Here is a 6,648-nt window from a genome sequence, read left to right on the forward strand (position 1 = left end):
TAACACCAACTACCCACGTTGTGGTGAAAGGGGGCCTTATGATTATTAGTATCGTCAGATGGGTAAAGTCTCAAATTGGTTTGCCGGCACTGCGGCCAAACGGTTTTCCAGTAATGTAATGATGAAAACCACTTTACAAATCAAAGGCCTTTGTTTAAATTATGTTACTTGAAAAGACACTACAGAGGAGAATAGGTAATAAATTATACATAATAAGCCAATTGTGCTGCTATTGCAATGAAACGGATTCACGGTGTACTATGATACACACATTTAACACATTGTGTATTGTGGTGTACGAACAGATTTAACACATTAAATAAACTACCCCTTTAAATGTGATATTGAATTTTACATTGTTACATACAGAATATACCTATACAAAATTATGAAAAAATTATTACAGAATACATTTTTGATGACAAGATAATGATCATGTCTCCTAATGGTCCTAGAGAGAAAATATTATCATCAATTTTATCCTACTAATATTATAAATGAGAAAGTTTGGATGTATATGTATGTATGTATGTTTGTGACAAGTAAACGCGAAAAATACTGGTCGGATTGGGCTGAAATTTGGGGTGATGATAGCTCACATTCCAGATAGCCTAGGCATATTGTTATCTCAAAACTCCTTTCAGGCTCCGCCCTAGTGGCTCTGGAGTTTCCCATGTTAACCTTATGGGTATTCACATTTTAAAGGAATTAAATAGTTTTTTCTGCTGATTCGACCAAACAAAAGTTTGTTCTATTATATTCAATAGCATTAAAAAGTTATAAAGTTTACCAACAGAGTGCAGCACTATTATATTTTTACTTTCTCCCCCTATACCATAGTCCTATATGGAGAAAGTATTGTTTTCGTCAAAATTTTTGAGTTTGAGTTTTTAGTGGATATATTCGTTTTGGGTCCCCCTGGAGCCAAAAAGTGGTTTTCGAAGTGATGTCTGTGTGTGTGTGTGTGTCTGGATGTGTACAGAGCTATAGACTACACCTGTGGTCCGATTTCGATGAAATTTGGTATGTAGGCTCTAATCCATGGTATCTCCAGGTGTTTTTTTCATTCTGAACAAAATGGTACAAATCCCATCTGTAAAAATTACGGTTCAAAAGTTATTGTAAATTATGTCATTTTCCTGTAAAACCCCCATAAAATAACAGAAAAATCGGATTTTCGCAACGGTTTTGATAAAAATTTTGTATGTTATAGTCCTTTAAATTCTGAACAAAATTGTACAGATCCCATTTCCGTATATTTACTCTCACCGCTTACACATAATAAAGGTTGTTGACAAACTTATGGGAGAAAGTATGTGTCAAAATGCTGATACCGTTTATTTACTTTACACTTTACACAACCGCCATTGAAGCGCCGTGTCAATGAGTGGAAACCATGTTTCTAAGCTATTGGCGATGATCATTATTAAATGTAAGTTTCCCAGCCGTATACAACACTGATTCAAGGTCTTCTTTCTGGTTATCAAAACTCAAGAACAATTTATACACAACGAATCTCTGGTTCCTGAACTGGGTGATGCCTAGTTATTTAATTTCATTTACACGGTTACACTATTACATTATATTATTGCACTTTCGATTAATTAAATCCGTTATGTAAGAAAAACGTGTTTAATCTCACTTGGTTGGGATTTCCATTCAAAATGTGATTGAAAAAGGTTGCGGTATTTGTAAACAACATTTGTAAACATATAAGTGACAGTTAGGAAAAATAATCTTGATCCGAACAGCTGTTCGTTATTTCATTGATGATTATGCAATAAAAATTGGACGAAAACTTGACATAAATCACACAAAACTACATTTTTGAACGTTTGTAATATTATTTACAATGTAGTGAGGCCATACTTTAATGGCTAAAGACAATCTCGCAAATCCAGTGAATACATTAAAATGACTTGGATCTTGATAGGTACTCTCGTTTTCCAGGAGAAGATAGCGTAAAATGCCATCTTGAGTGTTACAGACAGAGGGAAAGACAGACAGACAGACAGATAGAAATTGAGATAAGACTCGTTTCTGCTTATTTAATGTATAAGACGTAAAAATAACCTAAAAATATATAATTCTGAGCAATGTACAGACAAAACTCTAATTTTATTTATTGTTTAATTAATTAATATGTTATTTGGAATATATATTTTTGGGTTCAAGGGTACTCAAATCGGATATATCCACTCAAAACTCAAACTAAAAACAATACTTTCTCCATATCTTATGGTATATAGGGGGAGAGAGTGATAATAAAACTTCTGGTTTCATAGCCGCAGTAAATATTTGAAATGCTGAACATTGAAAATCACTTACAGTACGGTACGGTTGCTGTCACTGCCGATATCTATCTCTGCCTGGCGTACGTCAATTGCCAATTTGTCAGAATATGATAGATACCGGTATCAATTAGTTATCAATTTTCCTGTTCGCAGTGTACATGCATAATCTACTGGCAGACCTTATTACAGTGCTACCGCTAAGCAGCAACACGACAACATGCAACTGTGTTCTACAAACGGTATTTTCGTAACGGTAAGACATTTTTCAATAGTTACCAGTATGTTCAATTTTTATTTTTTTGACATAGGCTACATTTCTAAGAGTAACCAACTTTACCACCGATCATCCTAAAGTTCAATAACCTGACATAATCAACTAATTTGCTTGAGCTCAAAATCATATCAAATAATTTTACTGGGCCAAAGTAACAATAATACAGTATGCATTGGCCAGGTCAGAACTGAACAAAAATCTGTTAGGGGGCCTATATTATTACGTGAGGGCTGTTTTTTGTGAAAAAAAAAACTCCTCCGTTATTTCTCGACCGATTTTAACGTTTTAACGTTGTCAAATAGTTCGTCTCAATTTGTAGTTTTATATAAAGGATTTAGAAATTTAAAACTCTTATCCTTAAGAGGGTTCCCTACCCCCACTGAAAAACGTCAGAAAACCGCTTCGCGCGGTATCATATAGCGATTCTAGTTTTAACATTTAAATTGTGAACCAAACACCATTTTGTACATAAAGAGTGGTTCTACTAAGTTTGCTTTTTAAAAAATGTCTATGCTTACGCAATCAAGGGCAACGACTTGTCAAAGTTAGTGAACTTTAACTGTAAAGTTCACTAACTTTGACAAGTCGTTGCCCTTGATTGCGTAAGCATAGACATTTTTTAAAAAGCAAACTTAGTAGAACCACTCTTTATGTACAAAATGGTGTTTGGTTCACAATTTAAATGTTAAACCTAGAATCGCTATATGATACCGCGCGAAGCGGTTTTCTGACGTTTTTCGTCGGGGGTAGGGAACCCTCTTAAGGGCACGAGACGCTGTCAAAGGTCGCATTTTCCTCATAAGAATTACATTGAAAACAAATTTAAAAACATAAACAGCTGTATATAAAAAGAAACTCACCAGCTTTTTGGGAGTAAATATTGATGTTTGTAATATTTAGGAGGTTATAGACAAAATCTAAACAGTCAATCAGTTTTGTTGGAAGAACAGAAAATTTCTTGAGTTAAGGAGAAATATTGAAAACAGGAGGAGGAGACAATTAATAGGAAATCTTATACGTATGAGAAGAGTAGGGGAGAGGCCTGGTCTCACAGTAAGGAATCCAGGTACACAATCACTTGGGGAGATGAATCATTTTTGCCAGTTATACTAAGCAACTTATTTTGGAAGTAAAAAAAACCATGAAGAATATACACATCATGTTGTCACAGTGGTAAAGTAAACCTACCTAAAGTCAGATCAAATAAATACATGCAAGAAATGTTTTCTGGTAACAGCTTTAAGTCGGGAAACATTTGTAGAAAACACTAAAAAATAAGGCCGGATCCAAAAAATGCTAAAATATTTTTACAAGAAGCGTTTATTTCAAAGCGCTATTAAATAGCGTGAGTATTTCAATTAATTACATAAGCATTTAGTCGGGTCTTTTAAACTCATCGAAAATTATGATTGTTATTACTGTAGGTTTAAAATAACTTCTGTATAATACTGGTACGGTACTTGACAATTGCTCGATTTCAAGCAACAGGTACACTATTACTAGGTATACTATACAGCAATTACTAATTCTAATATTTACAATAGTTATACATATTAGAGCTTTTAATACATTTTATGAATTCTTGGATGCTGTAACATGTTATATTTTGCAATTTATGTTTTACCTTTTTACATTTTAAAGGCTTGGTTCCAACTTGGATAATAGAAGTGAGTTAAACAGCTTTATGCAAATGTACAATGTGTGTTTAAAAAAAAATGTTTTGTGTTTAGGAATTGGCAAGTTATATGAATTGCGCAATGTGTATTGATTTTTAGTATAGAAGTCAAAATTAGAAAAGTTTTTTTTCTATTCTTGAATCTAACAAAAAACCACTAAGTGGTAACACTTCCCCCGCCAAGTCAGCAACCCAAAAAAGACAATAAATCACCACTTTTCCGCCAAGTAAAACAATGTAATGTATGTAAGTTTGGCCACTTGGCGGCAGACTTTTGCTTGTTTTTTTTTCATTAAAGTTACGTTGGTGGATAATTTCACAAATCAACTTCTCTAATTAATTAGTCCAACTAAGAATAATAATTTCGAGGTAATCAGTAAATATAAAACCATCACTATTATGATTTTATGAAATGTGACACAATTAAGGTCAAATTTTGTAAAATAAGCTCTCATCTAGCAATGTACTATTGGGAGAGATACTTGCTCAATGAAACTAATTTTATGGTATTTTTTAAAGTGATCAAGCAAAAGTCTGCCGCCAAGTGGCCAAACTTACATACATTACATTGTTTTACTTGGCGGAAAAGTGGTGATTTATTGTCTTTTTTGGGTTGCTGACTTGGCGGGGGAAGTGTTACCACTTAGTGGTTTTTTGTTAGATTTTATTTATTTTTGTAGAAAATTAACAGTTAAAATAAAATCCTCTTTTCTCTTATATATAGACCAGGGCGAGGGCACAACTACATATAAAATGCATTGGTGTTACATAAGTGTTCCGATAATTAAACCCGTATATCTAAAGACTAGTGTAAATTGAGCCCTTATTAGAAAAGTAAAAATGTAATCAAACAGATTAGGTTTGTTAGAAATAGCATAAGGCAAAACAAATATTGAAAAACTCATTTTTATCATAAATTTACATATCACTTTTTACATTCACTTTTTTGCTTGTTTAACATACGTAGACGGATTTTCCCGATTGTTTTATTTGTTTTAGTGTATCAAAACATAAAACTAACCTTAGTACTAGTACTAAGTTTCAAGTTCCTAGGTTTCATATGTTTTGATAAGTAGTATTAAACTGTTAAAAATGACGAGCTGCTGTACCAGTGTACCATCAGTACACTGCATTTTTCAATGGAAAGTATCGGGGAATATCACTGCTCTAAGTAATTTTATATAGTAAGTAGATAAAATCATTCGGTATACCTGAAAAAAAAAATACTTTATAAAAGTTTTAAAATAATGTTTCAGCTGTTCCTATGAATTTCTCTAACATTTTAAATTAATTGAGATTTAATCGCAGCTGGTCCTTCTTTTGTTTTGATTTTAATCCCATGTTATTTAAATGGGCCAAAATCGTACTTTGAGGGCTTGCCAAGGGTTTATGGGTCAACGCACCGACTTGAGACCCTCAAAAGGCACATCTACACGCTAAGGGCTTTCAAACAACATAAAAAACATTAAAATTGAGCCAGTGGTTTGGGCTGTAGGTCCGTCAACATTTAAGGAGAAGAAGGAGAACACGGAAAATTTGTGAATTTTCAAACTAGTTTTTCTTGGCTCAAACACAACCTTTTTTTAAATTCTTTTGTTTATTTTGCTAAGAATGATTGCCCCTATCCAGTGGATGAACAATTATTTTAATAGCTTTTGTTTCTTCAGAGCTATAGACGAGTAAAAAAGCCACTTTGTCACGTCATGTATATATACACTGCAGCAGCTGAGTACCGCTGGGGGACTTGGCGGGGCGGAACGCTGCCGCGTTCCTTAATGTAGATGGAGGGAAAAGTCAAGACTTGAACCGAAAAAGTTCTCTGCGGGACTGACGCTTACGCAAAGAGAAAATAGTTCTCACAGCCATCTTTTGGACTTTAAAAATACATTTAGTTTGTTTGCTCTCAAATCCCCAAATTACAACAGCAATTTCTAGATGGGGATAAATGAGCCCATAATAAGCTCACATTAGCAGCACATTTAGATTTTTATTGTTTATGAGATTGTGTAAAACAAAAATTCCGGAACTGAGTTTAAAAATGTTGTGAGAACAGTTTATTTCATAACACCTGTTAATTTCTATTAATTATTATCATATGTTTATTTGTTATTCTATGTTTGTAAAAAGGTAAATAAAGTGAGTTGAGTTTGAGTTATGACATAAAACAGTGCATTCACTTAATTCTTAGTAAAATAATACATGGTGGCAGCGGTTTAGAGCTATGCCTCAGAAGAGAAATCCAAGAAGGAAACAATCTGACAATGAAGATAATGAAAATGAACAAGAACAAAATGAAAGAAGCAGAGAAAATGAATACAACAATTCAACTACGAAGTCAATCATTGTATCAAACACTCATTCAGTTATTCAACCTCCAGCTAGTTTCTCCTTTGTACCAGCAGATT

Source organism: Macrosteles quadrilineatus, unplaced genomic scaffold (genome assembly GCF_028750875.1).
Source record: "Macrosteles quadrilineatus isolate MER2022 unplaced genomic scaffold, UCM_ALF_1.0 Scaffold_8__2_contigs__length_117827958, whole genome shotgun sequence".
Classification (NCBI taxonomy): Eukaryota; Metazoa; Arthropoda; class Insecta; order Hemiptera; family Cicadellidae; genus Macrosteles; species Macrosteles quadrilineatus.